We start from the raw sequence: 16649 nt of genomic DNA, 5'->3' as shown, positions 1-16649 counted from the left end.
TGCCCTCTCTGGGGTTATCTCCCTGCTCAGGGGTTATATCTGCCCGCTCTGGGGTTATCATCTCCCTCCTCAGGACTTATATCTGCCCTCTCTGCGGTTATTACCTCCCTGCTCAGGGGTTATATCTGCCCCCTCTGGGGTTATTACCTCCCTGCTCAGGGGTTATATCTGCCCCCTCTGGGGTTATTACCTCCTTGCTCAGGGGTTATATCTGCCCCCTCTGGGGTTATTACCTCCATGCTCAGGGGTTATATCTGCCCTCTCTGCGGTTATTACCTCCCTGCTCAGGGGTTATATCTGCCCCCTCTGGGGTTATTACCTCCCTGCTCAGGGGTTATATCTGCCCCCTCTGGGGTTATTACCTCCTTGCTCAGGGGTTATATCTGCCCCCTCTGGGGTTATTACCTCCATGCTCAGGGGTTATATCTGCTCACTGTGGGGTTATTACCTCCCTGCTCAGGGGTTATATCTGCCCATTCTGGGGTTATTACCTCCATGCTCAGGGGTTATATCTGCCCATTCTGGGGTTATTACCTCCTTGCTCAGGGGTTATATCTGCCCCCTCTGGGGTTATTACCTCCATGCTCAGGGGTTATATCTGCCCGCTCTGCGGGGGGGGGGGGGATAATGTGACACAAGTTATTGGGTGAGGTCAGACAGGCTCAGGACAGTAATGATATAGTTATAGGGTGCAGTGACAGAGAGAGGCCAGCAGATGGCAGCCAAGCTCCATGGATTGTACCTACATACCTTATCTGGGCATTTAAAGGAGATCGGTAGTTTGTCGCTCACTGAAGAGACATTAATTACACAAATTGCTTCTCTGGACATCTTGTCCCCAATCTGTGCAACTTGTATGTACAACTAGCTCCTCAGGGGCAAATCAGTTGGGATCTGAGCAGCCAATGGGAAAGAAGGAGAACGTAAAGCTTTCCAAACATGTTAACTTAAAGATCCCTTTGTATCATAGGAACCAAGCGATCTGGTTGATTTAGAGAAACCTACTAGCTTGGTCCTGCAAACAATTAGACAAAGAGGAATTTTCAAACCTGCTCGATCGATTTTCTGAATGAATAATCGATAGATGTGGAATCGTTACTAAACTTATGATAATTTGACGGATTTGTCGGATTGGACTGAAATTGGTCAGTAGGGAGAGAAAAATCTGAATGTGTATGGCCGGATTTACACAGGGATTTCTGTATCACAGTCAGTGAGTAAATAAGTGCCTGTCGCTTGGATTCACATAGTCCCTGCCTCAGACTATATACAGCTATAAATAAATACTCTGGGGGCTGTTGGAGTATTACTGTAGTACAGATTGGGTTCTGGGGGGGAATTAGTGTATCTATAGGTTACACTGGCCAATTTCTGACTTTCTGCTTACCAGAGACGCTTACACAGAGTGACCAGCAGAGGGCGACATAACCCAACAAATACAGAGACTCCCAGCAAAGTCCTTGCACTTTCATGTACTGTAGGGTCAGAGACCAGCTGAGGCCGATGGGGGCCTGTGGGGGCTGCAATATATTAATATAGTGACACCAAGTTACAATAATATAAACAAACGGTTGTACAGGAATTAATGATGGTTACAATATTAAGCAGGAGGATTAGGGGATACATTTTCGCAAGAGCTTACAATCTAAAAGATGAGGGTCTGGGGGTCATTGTTGCACAAGACCATGTGACTAAAGAGACCCAAGGGGGTCACAGGATGGCAAGAAGGCACAGAGTCAGGGTGTAGGTGCCACTGACTGTATAACCTCCATCCTTTTGTCTCATTGATTCTTAACTTATTGCAACTGTACCTTGTATTTATTTGTATTTATTGTTATACTGTGTATTTATCTATTATTATCTTAATCACCCCCTGTTTGTATTAATGTATTCTACTGTACAGCGCTGGGTACATAAGTAGCACTTTATAAATAAACATATACATACATACATGAGTGCAACATATGACAATTTACCCCCTGCTATACTTGTATAAGGATTGGAGCTACGGTGTGCAGCATGGCTCATTGCAATTAAAGTGGTACATCCCTCCCTGTCAGTGCAGTAGGGGGTGAGTGGGACTGATCCTGTGTCAGAGGGACCCCCCCCAGGCTGGGACACTGGGGGCAGAGACAAGTTTATTATTTCAGAGGCTGGAGAGGATCTACTCGGGGTCAGGGGGGTCCCAATACTCGGTGTCTCAGGGCCAATCAAGATGTTATCGAGAAGCTAAGATGCTAAATGGCCTGACACTGTCAATCACCAGCTTGTGGGGCGGGGGGGGGGGCACTCTGTTACTGGGTTTAGGGTCTTTACTCGTGGCCATTAAATCAATAAGATCAATTTCAGCCTCCGTCATCTGCTGTGGGACCCTAATACTCTGCAGCCCCCACTCTCCTGTCCTTATCCTTAACCCTTTCAGCTAGGGCACGCTTGGAATGAGCCCACCCAGTTCATGTGCCTGGGGCTTCATAGGTTGCAAATGATCCCCCTGGCCCTGCCTTTATTCTGCTTCTAGATGGTCAGCTCTTGTGCCAGGACCAATTATTTGAATTTAGTAATGTTCCCATTTCCCCTTGAACTCCCCCAGGGAGGCCCAACCTGATTTCCCCTCAGCTGTTACTGTATGTAGCCCCCCCCCCCCCTTCCCCAGAGTGACGTATGGCAGCACCGCCCTGCGCTTTACTGTTCCTTTCCTATTCTGCTGCCATGGAAAGTGATAGAGAGGGGCAGCCGGTGCCTGGGGGGGTGTTCTGGGGATAAAGGGGATATATTTATCTCATCTGCATTTCTTATCCTCATGTCCCCCCGCTCCATAAAGAGAATGTCTGTGAGTATAAACAGCCCCCCCCCCCCAAGTACCATCCCTCAGTTATTATTATGTTATTTCTGTGCCAAGAATCCATTATCTGCCACCCAGGGCCAAGAGCCCAGTTAAACAGCATCAAAATCATATTAGACCACACCCCCATGTCCATCAGGCCACACCCCTTTTTAGCTTCTTTAGGATGAATATAGACCAATAGGAAATCTAAATGGGATGATCATCCATGGAGTCGTTAGGCAAGGCTGAAACTGCAAGTTGAACCAATAAGATCACTTATACAACCATAACTTCCAAACCCACTAACCAGTCAGTGGCAGCTATAGACAATGCCTCAACAAAGGCAACCAGTATGGCAGCCCCCACCCATACAGTATGTATAAACGCAGATGTACACAGACGTGTGTGTGGTATATTGTATTGTGTTATTGAATGGAATAAATGTAGATGCTCATGTTTCAGCCAGAGGCTGTTGTGGGAGGGGCAGAATAATAAGTGGGCGTGGCAGAATAATAAGTGGGCGGGGCAGAAAGCCAAATATCAGCTGATGCAATAGAAGTGCAGGTGTGTACGGCGCAGATCACACAACCCTTCACATAGTGGCGCTCTATAATATTTAACTGCGGTTGTCTCATTAGGATGAACAGGAATGACTGATTAACCCAGATTAGTGTCGCCGGCAATCACTTCCCTGGTAAACTGTCCTGTCCGGGGCCACTTGGGACTTTAATGGATAATTATTTAGGACACTTTGCAAGTTAATGGAGGGGGGTGGAAAAATTCCATCTCAGCCTGGGATCCGCGCTCGGCCATATCCAGACACTGTTTGTCCATCTTGGGGCTTCTCCTTGCTCCCGGCTTCAATCAATTAACAGGAATTAAGAGATCCATGTGCCCCCCCCCCCTGGGCTCCCAGTGGCCCCTTGTCCCACTCACTGTACATCTCATACTATTAGTATATATATTCCTATAGAGGTTATTCTCCCTAGCTGTCACTTAATCCCAAATAATACATGTAATGTTAATATATTCTGCATTCTGCCACTAGAGGGCACATGCAGGGAGCAGGAAATCACACTTCTAAAATCCTTGACAGATGGCAATGCTGCAAAGTCTTCAGGCATCGTTGGCAGGCATGTCTTTGGCCTGTGGGGGGACCCATCGTTCATTGTTGTCATAGAGGCAAAACTCAACATATTACTCTTCTTTTTATGATTTCCCCCTAGGGGTTTTGTCCAGAAGTAACTGTTACCAACCAGTCCCTGCCTGACACCCCCGGCCTCTGCCATAGCTGGTACCTTCCCCAGTCATTATGTGAAAGGCAAACATCCCTCTGAGGGCCGGATACTGTGATTGGAGTGGTTCTCTCTGAGAGCAACTGGCCCATCAAAATGCCTAGTGCCCCACAGGACTTAAGGTCAGAATCTCACCTGAGTCAGGTTATTATGGGAGACAGAAGAGACCTCACTGCAAACAAGGAGCCCCCTGTACAGGAAAATCCAGCCCAATGCAACTTTAATAAAAGGTTTCTATATATGTATATGTATGAACACCCCCCCGCCCCAAACTGCCGGCCCAGGCTCCTATATAGAGGCATGGCCCTGACGTTGGTACCAGAAGTAGAAGGGATTCGGAGAAACATGGGGGGCCAGGGGGAAGCAGCAGCTGGAGGGCCACAGGTATATATATATATATATATATGATTGTTACACTATATATATATATTTTATTTATTTTTTTTCAACACTTCCCTCACTGGCGTTATGATTCTGGGGCCCCAGTTATGTTCCCCCCCCCCCCGGCATATGGTTCCCAGGAATCAGATGGGGGCACCGCACCCCTCTCACTGTGACTCCCCCCACGGTTCTGTTGGTTCCACTCTCTCAGTTCCTCCTAAATGAGCGGTCATGAGACTAATCACAACAAACACTAACGGGCAGATTAGTCAGATAAGGGCACTGGTCTGTGTAACTGATTCCCAGTTAGTTATTACCCCCCCCCATCTGTTAATGAGAAATCACATTACCGAACGTGGAATCCCTCAGTTCTCTCTCCCCTGTCTCAGCTCTCTCAGCTCTCTCTCCCCTATCTCCCCTGTCTCAGCTCTCTCTCCCCTGTCTCAGCCCTCTCTCCCCTGTCTCAGCTCTCTCTCCCCTGTCTCAGCCCTCTCTCCCCTGTCTCAGCTCTCTCAGCCCTCTCTCCCCTGTCTCAGCTCTCTCTCCCCTGTCTCAGCCCTCTCTCCCCTGTCTCAGCTCTCTCAGCCCTCTCTCCCCTGTCTCAGCTCTCTCTCCCCTGTCTCAGCTCTCTCAGCCCTCTCTCCCCTGTCTCAGCTCTCTCTCCCCTGTCTCAGCTCTCTCAGCTCTCTCTCCCCTGTCTCAGCTCTCTCTCCCCTGTCTCAGCTCTCTCTCCCCTGTCTCAGCTCTCTCAGCCCCTCTCTCCCCTGTCTCAGCTCTCTCTCCCCTGTCTCAGCTCTCTCAGCTCTCTCTTTCCCTGTCTCAGCCCTCTCTCCCCTGTCTCAGCTCTCTCTGCCCTCCTCTCCCCTGTCTCAGCTCTCTCTCCCCTGTCTCAGCTCTCTCAGCCCTCTCTCCCCTGTCTCAGCCCTCTCTCCCCTGTCTCAGCTCTCTCTGCCCTCTCTCCCCTGTCTCAGCCCTCTCTCCCCTGTCTCAGCTCTCTCAGCTCTCTCTCCCCTGTCTCAGCTCTCTCTCCCCTGTCTCAGCTCTCTCTCCCCTGTCTCAGCTCTCTCAGCTCTCTCTCCCCTGTCTCAGCTCTCTCTCCCCTGTCTCAGCTCTCTCTCCCCTGTCTCAGCTCTCTCTCCCCTGTCTCAGCCCCTCTCTCCCCTGTCTCAGCTCTCTCAGCCCTCTCTCCCCTGTCTCAGCTCTCTCTCCCCTGTCTCAGCTCTCTCTCCCCTGTCTCAGCTCTCTCTGCCCTCTCTCCCCTGTCTCAGCTCTCTCTCCCCTGTCTCAGCTCTCTCAGCCCTCTCTCCCCTGTCTCAGCCCTCTCTCCCCTGTCTCAGCTCTCTCTGCCCTCTCTCCCCTGTCTCAGCTCTCTCTCCCCTGTCTCAGCTCTCTCAGCTCTCTCTCCCCTGTCTCAGCTCTCTCTCCCCTGTCTCAGCTCTCTCTCCCCTGTCTCAGCTCTCTCTCCCCTGTCTCAGCTCTCTCAGCTCTCTCTCCCCTGTCTCAGCTCTCTCCCTGTCTCAGCTCTCTCTCCCTGTCTCAGCTCTCTCTCCCCTGTCTCAGCTCTCTCTCCCCTGTCTCAGCCCTCTCTCCCCTGTCTCAGCTCTCTCAGCCCTCTCTCCCCTGTCTCAGCTCTCTCTCCCCTGTCTCAGCTCTCTCTCCCCTGTCTCAGCTCTCTCAGCCCTCTCTCCCCTGTCTCAGCTCTCTCTGCCCTCTCTCCCCTGTCTCAGCTCTCTCAGCCCTCTCTCCCCTGTCTCAGCTCTCTCTGCCCTCTCTCCCCTGTCTCAGCTCTCTCTGCCCTCTCTCCCCTGTCTCAGCTCTCTCTGCCCTCTCTCCCCTGTCTCAGCTCTCTCTCCCCTGTCTCAGCTCTCTCTCCCCTATCTCAGCTCTCTCAGCCCTCTCTCCCCTATCTCAGCTCTCTCTCCTCTATCTCACCTGTCTCAGCTCTCTCTCCCCTATTTCACCTGTCTCAGCTCTCTCAGCCCTATCTCCCCTGTCTCAGCTCTCATTTGACCCCTCTCTTAGCCCTTTCTCCCTTCTCTCAGCTCACTCAGCCCTTACCCCTCTCTTACCCCTCTCTTAGCTCTCAGCATTTCTCTCTCTCTTCGTCTTTTAACTTATTTGGGTTTTGTTTTTTTGTTTTTTTAAAACCCAGTTATTATGAAGACCCTCTTTAAAAGAACAGTAACACCAAAAAATAAAAATGTTTTTAAGTAATCATAATACAATGCACTGTTGCCCTGCACTGGTAACATTTGCACATTTGCTTCAGAAACACTTCTATAGTTATATAATAAGCTGCTGTGTAGCCAAGGGGGCAGCCATTCAAGCTGGAAAAAGGAGAAAAGGCACAGGTTACATAGCAGATAACAGATAAAACACCATTGCCTTTTCTCTTTTAAATGGCTGCCCCCATGGCTACACAGCAGTTACACCACTTGCACCAGTGCAGGGCAACTGTACATTATACTGTAGTTCCTTTTATACACTTTGATTTTTTGGTGTTACTGTTCCTTTAAGGCTAAGCCCAATGGAGAGATTAGTTGCCTGAGATATACCTGTACTACTGTGGGCAACTAATCTTCCCGCAATGCCTTTCCACTGGCAGCAGTGAATCCCCGGTTGCTTAGTTTTTACGAATAGAGAATATTCACCCACGGTGGGCCACTAATCTCTCTGTGGGGCATTAGCCTTTAGGAGGAATTAGCAGCAGGATAGAATTGCTACACATTATGTTTTGGGGTTCTGTACCAGCCCAAGGCAACCACAGCCCCCAGTAGCCCCCCATCTTCTGTTCTGCTGATCCCCAGCACAGGCTCTGGGCTTCTGTCCAGTTTCTATAGAATATAAAAGTCACAATACAAAACTGATTTCATAGCAGCCTTTAATATAATATGATTTCCAATTACCACTGAGTTTATCCTAGAGTCCTCTGAGCATGTGCAGTGCCACTGACACACAGAATTAATTCACAGATCCCTTGGGAGACTGCCGGACATGCTGTATTTATGAAGAATATATAACTTATTGTTTCTGCCCATTGCACGTATCATTAAGCTGAAGGAGCCCGGTGTAGAGCTGGACCTTCCCAACCTCAGGGGCCCTTGCTTATCCCATATATTAGGCCTCACATTTGGGAGATCAAGAATGGAGATAAAATTCCTGCCCGATCCAGTGATTAACCTCGGCCAATAATGAGGCTCGTTGGAAGGAAATAGAATTCGGCTTTGATGTAACATTTGCCTCCCCTCCAGCATCAGGTGCAGCACGAGGGAACGGCTCCTCACTGGGACCAATAGCTGATGTATTAATGGCTCGGGGTGGGCATCATTGGTCCTGAAATTGCCCCGGGGCAGATGGGCAGCCACGGTTTGAGATAAAAGTCCTTCTGTTTCTGTCGGACCCAACTCAATTGGATCTTTGATCTTTAGACCCTAAATAATAGAAAGTAAAATAACAGCACCTGGTCCCTGTAGGAATGGCACCCTTTAACCCTCTGTGTCCCACCAGAGTCCCACTTCTACCCCAAGGGCTTTCCTCCTACTGCCCCTGAGAGATTCAATGCTTGGGGGCACATTTGGAGGGGGAAGCAATGGGCCAGGGGTGGTTGGTGGGGTTCAGACTATCCAGTGGGTAGGGGGGGGGACTAGCAGGTCATGGGGTGCCCCTGCAGAGCCACTATTTGTAGCCTCCCGAAGGAACAGATTAGAGAACTGAATAGAGTTTTGTATGAAATTAAGTGTTTATAACATTGCTGCCTTGCAGGACTGAGGCCCGAAGTTCGATTCCAGCAAGGGCACTGTCTGCAGGGAGTCTGTATGTTTTCTGCCTGTGGGTTTCCTCCATCAGTTACATACAGGCAGGTTAATTGGCTCCTGATAAACTGACCCTACTGTGTGTGACTGTGATAGGGACCTTAGATTGTAAGCTCACTGGGGCAGGGGCTGATGGGAATGTGATAGGGACCTTAGATTGTAAGCTCACTGGGGCAGGGACTGATGGGAATGTGATAGGGACCTTAGATTGTAAGTTCCACTGGGGCAGGGACTGATGGGAATGTGATAGGGACCTTAGATTGTAAGCTCACTGGGGCAGGGGCTGATGGGAATGTGATAGGGACCTTAGATTGTAAGCTCACTGGGGCAGGGACTGATGGGAATGTGATAGGGACCTTAGATTGTAAGCTCCACTGGGGCAGGGACTGATGGGAATGTGATAGGGACCTTAGATTGTAAGCTCACTGGGGCAGGGACTGATGGGAATGTGATAGGGACCTTAGATTGCAAGCTCTTTTGGGCAGGGACTGATGGGAATGTGATAGGGACCTTAGATTGCAAGCTCTTTTGGGCAGGGACTGATGGGAATGTGATAGGGACCTTAGATTGTAAGCTCCACTGGGGCAGGGACTGATGGGAATGTGATAGGGACCTTAGATTGTAAGCTCACTGGGGCAGGGACTGATGGGAATGTGATAGGGACCTTAGATTGTAAGCTCACTGGGGCAGGGACTGATGGGAATGTGATAGGGACCTTAGATTGCAAGCTCTTTTGGGCAGGGACTGATGGGAATGTGATAGGGACCTTAGATTGTAAGCTCCACTGGGGCAGGGACTGATGGGAATGTGATAGGGACCTTAGATTGTAAGCTCCACTGGGGCAGGGACTGATGGGAATGTGATAGGGACCTTAGATTGTAAGCTCCACTGGGGCAGGGACTGATGGGAATGTGATAGGGACCTTAGATTGTAAGCTCACTGGGGCAGGGACTGATGGGAATGTGATAGGGACCTTAGATTGTAAGCTCACTGGGGCAGGGACTGATGGGAATGTGATAGGGACCTTAGATTGTAAGCTCACTGGGGCAGGGACTGATGGGAATGTGATAGGGACCTTAGATTGTAATCTCCACTGGGGCAGGGACTGATGGGAATGTGATAGGGACCTTAGATTGTAAGCTCACTGGGGCAGGGACTGATGGGAGTGTGATAGGGACCTTAGATTGTAAGCTCCACTGGGGCAGGGACTGATGGGAATGTGATAGGGACCTTAGATTGTAAGCTCACTGGGACAGGGACTGATGGGAATGTGATAGGGACCTTAGATTGTAAGCTCACTGGGGCAGGGACTGATGGGAATGTGATAGGGACCTTAGATTGTAAGCTCACTGGGACAGGGACTGATGGGAATGTGATAGGGACCTTAGATTGTAAGCTCACTGGGGCAGGGACTGATGGGAATGTCATAGGGAATTTAGATTGTAAGCTCACTGGGACAGGGACTGATGGGAATGTGATAGGGACCTTAGATTGTAAGCTCCACTGGGGCAGGGGCTGATGGGAATGTGATAGGGACCTTAGATTGTAAGCTCCACTGGGGCAGGGACTGATGGGAATGTGATAGGGACATTAGATTGTAAGCTCCACTGGGGCAGGGACTGATGGGAATGTAAGAGGGACCTTAGATTGTAAGCTCACTGGGGCAGGGATTGATGGGAATGCGATAGGGACATTAGATTGTAAGCTCACTGGGGCAGGGGCTGATGGGAATATGATAGGGGCCTTAGATTGTAAGCTCCACTGGGGCAGGGACTGATGGGAATGTGATAGGGGCCTTAGATTGTAAGCTCACTGGGGCAGGGACTGATGGGAATGTGAGAGGGACCTTAGATTGTAAGCTCACTGGGGCAGGGACTGATGGGAATGTGATAGGGACCTTAGATTGTAAGCTCACTGGGGCAGGGACTGATGGGAATGTGATAGGGACCTTAGATTGTAAGCTCCACTGGGGCAGGGACTGATGGGAATGTGATAGGGACCTTAGGTTGTAAGCTCACTGGGGCAGGGACTGATGGGAATGTGAGAGGGACCTTAGATTGTAAGCTCACTGGGGCAGGGATTGATGGGAATGTGATAGGGGCCTTAGATTGTAAGCTCACTGGGGCAGGGACTGATGGGAATGTGAGAGGGACCTTAGATTGTAAGCTCACTGGGGCAGGGACTGATGGGAATGTGATAGGGGCCTTAGGTTGTAAGCTCACTGGGGCAGGGACTGATGGGAATGTGATAGGGACCTTAGATTGTAAGCTCACTGGGGCAGGGGCTGATGGGAATGTGATAGGGACCTTAGATTGTAAGCTCACTGGCTCAGGGGACTATACAGCACTTCAGAATACAGTATATCAGTGCTGCTAGTAGGAAAAATAATTTTTCATAAATGGAGTTGCCATTCACCATCTCACCATGTGGGGGCAGCCAAGCAGCACATGGGATTCATGGAAGACGAGAGAATATCTGCCGCCCCGTATCTCCCCCATTGCACAGGGCTTTATAATGCAAAACCCCAGTTTATTCTCCCCCCCCCCCCACTGTCAGTAAATGTAATTCTCCTTAAACAACATTATTATTTAGGCTTCCCCCAACTGATTTGTTTTAGATATATTGCAGATCTGTAGTAATAATGATAAAATAACTGCCTGGGTGCCTGGGTGCCTGGAAGCCGCTGTATATTTGGCTGATTTACAGGATGAAGGATAAGAAGACAAATAGTTTCCATGTTTAATCTGTAAATTGCCCCTTTGCTAATGGCGGCTGTACAGCCTGCAGGGAGCGCAGGATAATTGGGCCCCAAACACGCAATCCCCACTGACTCGCCTCCCAAAAATGCAGCAAATTAGAGTCCAAACCATCCCTGGCACCGAGAGATCAGTGGGATGATGGGAGTTGTAGTTCAGCAGCATCTGGAAACTGCAGAATGAACCTCTCTGAGCAACGTGCCAACAGCAGGAGGGCCCCGATCCCCAGAACACCCAGAGGGATGCAGAGCGGGCACAGGGGGCACCCATGGAATGGGCGTCTGTCTATTCTCATGAATTGTGCTCAAACGACCAGAACAGCAGCAAGTGAAGAGGCGACCCCCCCTTATCTGCCAACACGGCATGGACTGGTTATATGGTTTATATGGGGCGTCCAACCTGCCCCATCCCCTGAACTACAGGCCCAGTCCCACTTTAATCTGTTGTGCCATTCCGCCTGCCAACTGGCAGCCCCAGTGCAAACTGTCAGGATCCTGAGCAGGTTGGAAGCACTGTCCCCTGTATAAGCCAATTGATCAGTGGTTTTGTTCCGTTGGGTCTCTATAGGCTGCAATGTAATCCATTCATAGTGATCAGGTCAGCTCCATTTGGTCCAGTGTGTGATTGGCCGAATCATGGAGAGAACCAGGTGTTTGGTAACCATGCCAACAGGGAAAATCTCATCTTTGTGAGGGGAGAGACATAGAGTGCAGAATGACTGAGCCACTAGGGGAGAGATATAGAGTGCAGAATGACTGAGCCAGTAGGGAAGAGATATAGAGTGCAGAATGACTGAGCCAGTAGGGGAGAGATATAGAGTGCAGAATGACTGAGCCAGTAGGGAAGAGATATAGAGTGCAGAATGACTGAGCCACTAGGGGAGAGATATAGAGTGCAGAATGACTGAGCCACTAGGGGAGAGATATAGAGTGCAGAATGACTGAGCCAGTAGGGAAGAGATATAGAGTGCAGAATGACTGAGCCACTAGGGGAGAGATATAGCGTGCAGAATGACTGAGCCACTAGGGGAGAGATATAGAGTGCAGAATGACTGAGCTACTAGGGGAGAGATATAGAGTGCAGAATGACTGAGCTACTAGGGGAGAGATATAGAGTGCAGAATGACTGAGCTACTAGGGGAGAGATATAGAGTGCAGAATGACTGAGCCACTAGGGGAGAGATATAGAGTGCAGAATGACTGAGCCACTAGGGAAGAGATATAGAGTGCAGAATGACTGAGCCACTAGGGGAGAGATATAGAGTGCAGAATGACTGAGCCACAAGGGGAGAGATATAGAGTGCAGAATGACTGAGCCCCTAGGAAGAGATATAGAGTGCAGAATGATTGAGCCACTAGGGAAGAGATATAGAGTGCAGAATGACTGAGCCACTAGGGGAGAGATATAGAGTGCAGAATGACAGCCACTAGGGGAGAGATATAGAGTGCAGAATGACTGAGCCACTAGGGAAGAGATATAGAGTGCAGAATGACTGAGCCACTAGGGAAGAGATATAGAGTGCAGAATGACTGAGCCACTAGGGGAGAGATATAGAGTGCAGAATGACTGAGCCATAAGGGGAGAGATATAGAGTGCAGAATGACTGAGCCACTAGGGGAGAGATATAGAGTGCAGAATGACTGAGCCACTAGGGGAGAGATATAGAGTGCAGAATGACTGAGCCACTAGGGGAGAGATATAGAGTGCAGAATGACTGAGCCACTAGGGAAGAGATATAGAGTGCAGAATGACTGAGCCACTAGGGGAGAGATATAGAGTGCAGAATGACTGAGCCACTAGGGGAGAGATATAGAGTGCAGAATGATTGAGCCACTAGGGAAGAGATATAGAGTGCAGAATGACTGAGCCACTAGGGGAGAGATATAGAGTGCAGAATGACTGAGCCACTAGGGGAGAGATATAGAGTGCAGAATGACTGAGCCACTAGGGGAGAGATATAGAGTGCAGAATGACTGAGCCACTAGGGAAGAGATATAGAGTGCAGAATGACTGAGCCACTAGGGGAGAGATATAGAGTGCAGAATGACTGAGCCACTAGGGGAGAGATATAGAGTGCAGAATGATTGAGCCACTAGGGAAGAGATATAGAGTGCAGAATGACTGAGCCACTAGGGGAGAGATATAGAGTGCAGAATGACTGAGCCACTAGGGGAGAGATATAGAGTGCAGAATGATTGAGCCACTAGGGAAGAGATATAGATTGCAGAATGACTGAGCCACTAGGGGAGAGATATAGAGTGCAGAATGACTGAGCCACTAGGGGAGAGATATAGAGTGCAGAATGACTGAGCTACTAGGGGAGAGATATAGAGTGCAGAATGACTGAGCTACTAGGGGGGAGATATAGAGTGCAGAATGACTGAGCCACAAGGGGAGAGATATAGAGTGCAGAATGACTGAGCCACAAGGGGAGAGATATAGAGTGCAGAATGACTGAGCTACTAGGGGAGAGATATAGAGTGCAGAATGACTGAGCCACTAGGGGAGAGATATAGAGTGCAGAATGACTGAGCCACAAGGGGAGAGATATAGAGTGCAGAATGACTGAGCCCCTAGGAAGGGATGTAGAGTGCAGAATGATTGAGCCACTAGGGAAGAGATATAGAGTGCAGAATGACTGAGCCACTAGGGGAGAGATATAGAGTGCAGAATGACTGAGCCACTAGGGGAGAGATATAGAGTGCAGAATGACTGAGCTACTAGGGGAGAGATATAGAGTGCAGAATGACTGAGCCACTAGGGGAGAGATATAGAGTGCAGAATGACTGAGCTACTAGGGGAGAGATATAGAGTGCAGAATGACTGAGCTACTAGGGGAGAGATATAGAGTGCAGAATGACTGAGCCACAAGGGGAGAGATATAGAGTGCAGAATGACTGAGCTACTAGGGGAGAGATATAGAGTGCAGAATGACTGAGCTACTAGGGGAGAGATATAGAGTGCAGAATGACTGAGCTACTAGGGGAGAGATATAGAGTGCAGAATGACTGAGCTACTAGGGGAGAGATATAGAGTGCAGAATGACTGAGCCACAAGGGGAGAGATATAGAGTGCAGAATGACTGAGCTACTAGGGGAGAGATATAGAGTGCAGAATGACTGAGCTACTAGGGGAGAGATATAGAGTGCAGAATGACTGAGCCACAAGGGGAGAGATATAGAGTGCAGAATGACTGAGCTACTAGGGGAGAGATATAGAGTGCAGAATGACTGAGCTACTAGGGGAGAGATATAGAGTGCAGAATGACTTAGCTACTAGGGGAGAGATATAGAGTGCAGAATGACTTAGCTACTAGGGGAGAGATATAGAGTGCAGAATGACTTAGCTACTAGGGGAGAGATATAGAGTGCAGAATGACTGAGCTACTAGGGGAGAGATATAGAGTGCAGAATGACTGAGCCACTAGGGGAGAGATATAAAGTGCAGAACACTGAGCCCCTAGGAAGGGATATAGAGTGCAGAATGACTGAGCCACTAGGGGACAGATATAGAGTGCAGAATGACTGAGCCCCTAGGAAGGGATATAGAGTGCAGAATGACTGAGCTACTAGGGGAGAGATATAGAGTGCAGAATGACTGAGCCACTAGGGGAGAGATATAGAGTGCAGAATGACTGAGCCACTAGGGGAGAGATATAGAGTGCAGAATGACTGAGCCACTAGGGGAGAGATATAGAGTGCAGAATGACTGAGCCACTAGGGGAGAGATATAGAGTGCAGAATGACTGAGCCACTAGGGGAGAGATATAGAGTGCAGAATGACTGAGCCACTAGGGGAGAGATATAGAGTGCAGAATGACTGAGCCACTAGGGGAGAGATATAGAGTGCAGAACTGAAAAAGATACCAAGTGCAAAACAAGTGATCCACTAGGGGAGAGATAGGGAATGCGGAACAATGGAGGCACTAGGGCAGAGATACCAAGTGCAAAACAAGTGAGCCACTAGGTGAGAAAGATCAAAATAGCTGAGAAGGTGACTGACAGACCCCAACCCCCCCCCCCCGGTCTAATTCAGTACAATATCCCTGGGACACTAATCTCCCTTTTAGACAATGATTATCCCATTACTGATTAGAGAGGCTTGGAACCCATCCCTATTACTGGTTACTGAGAGATACTCTCTGCGCCGGGGTGTGATACATGGGCAGAATTGTGCCACTCACAGTGACACTCACGGGGCGTCCCACTGACTGACAGATTAGCTGAGAGGAGCGGTATTGTTATTATTAAACAGATAGATAATAGACAGAGAAAGATGATGGATAGATAGATAGATAGATAGATAGATAGATAGATAGATAGATAGATAGATGATAGATAGATAGATAGATAGATAGATAGATAGATAGATGATAGATAGATGATAGATAGATAGATGATAGATAGATAGATAGATGATAGATAGATAGATAGATAGATAGATAGATGGATAGATAGATAGATAGATGATAGATAGATGATAGATAGATAGATAGATAGATAGATAGATAGATAGATAGATGATAGATAGATAGATAGATAGATGATAGATAGATAGATAGATAGATAGATGATAGATAGATAGATAGATAGATAGATAGATAGATGATAGATAGATAGATAGATAGACAGATAGACAGATAGATAGATAGATAGATAGATAGATATGATAGATAGATGGATAGATAGATAATTAATAGATAGATAGATAGATAGATGATAGATAGATAGATAGATGATAGATAGATATAGATAGATAGATAGATAGATAGATAGATAGATAGATAGATAGATAGATAGATGATAGATGATAGATAGATAGATAGATGATAGATAGATAGATAGATAGATAGATAGATAGATGATAGATAGATAGATAGATAGATAGATGGATAGATAGATAGATAGATAGATGATAGATAGATAGATAGATAGATGATAGATAGATAGATAGATAGATAGATGGATAGATGATAGATAGATAGACAGATAGATAGATAGATAATTAATAGATAGATAGATAGATAGATAGATAGATAGATAGATAGATGATAGATAGATAGATAGATAGATAGATAAATAGACAGATAGATATAGATAGATGATGATAGATAGATAGATAGATAGATGATATAGATATAGATAGATAGATAGATAGATAGATAAACAGACAGATAGATATAGATAGATAGATAGATGATGATAGATAGATAGATAGATAGATAGATGATAGATAGATAGATAGATAGATAGATAGATAGATAGATAGATAGATAGATAGATTAGATAGATAGATAGATAGATAGATAGATAGATAGATAGATAGATAGATAGATAGATAGATAGATGATAGATAGATAGATAATAGATGATAGATAGATAGATGATAGATAGATAGATAGATAGACAGATAGATAGATAGATTAGATAGAACAGATTTGGAAGGACATTTATATATTTATGTGAATACAGCAAAGCATAAATCTGTTATGTAATTAACTCTATTGTATGATTCTCCTTAAATCATCGAAACGCTTGTATTCTTCTTATCTATCATCTACTAAAATATTTTTTTCTTTATT

This window comes from Xenopus tropicalis, chromosome 1 (genome assembly GCF_000004195.4).
Source record: "Xenopus tropicalis strain Nigerian chromosome 1, UCB_Xtro_10.0, whole genome shotgun sequence".
Classification (NCBI taxonomy): Eukaryota; Metazoa; Chordata; class Amphibia; order Anura; family Pipidae; genus Xenopus; species Xenopus tropicalis.
This window is presented reverse-complemented; position numbering follows the sequence as displayed.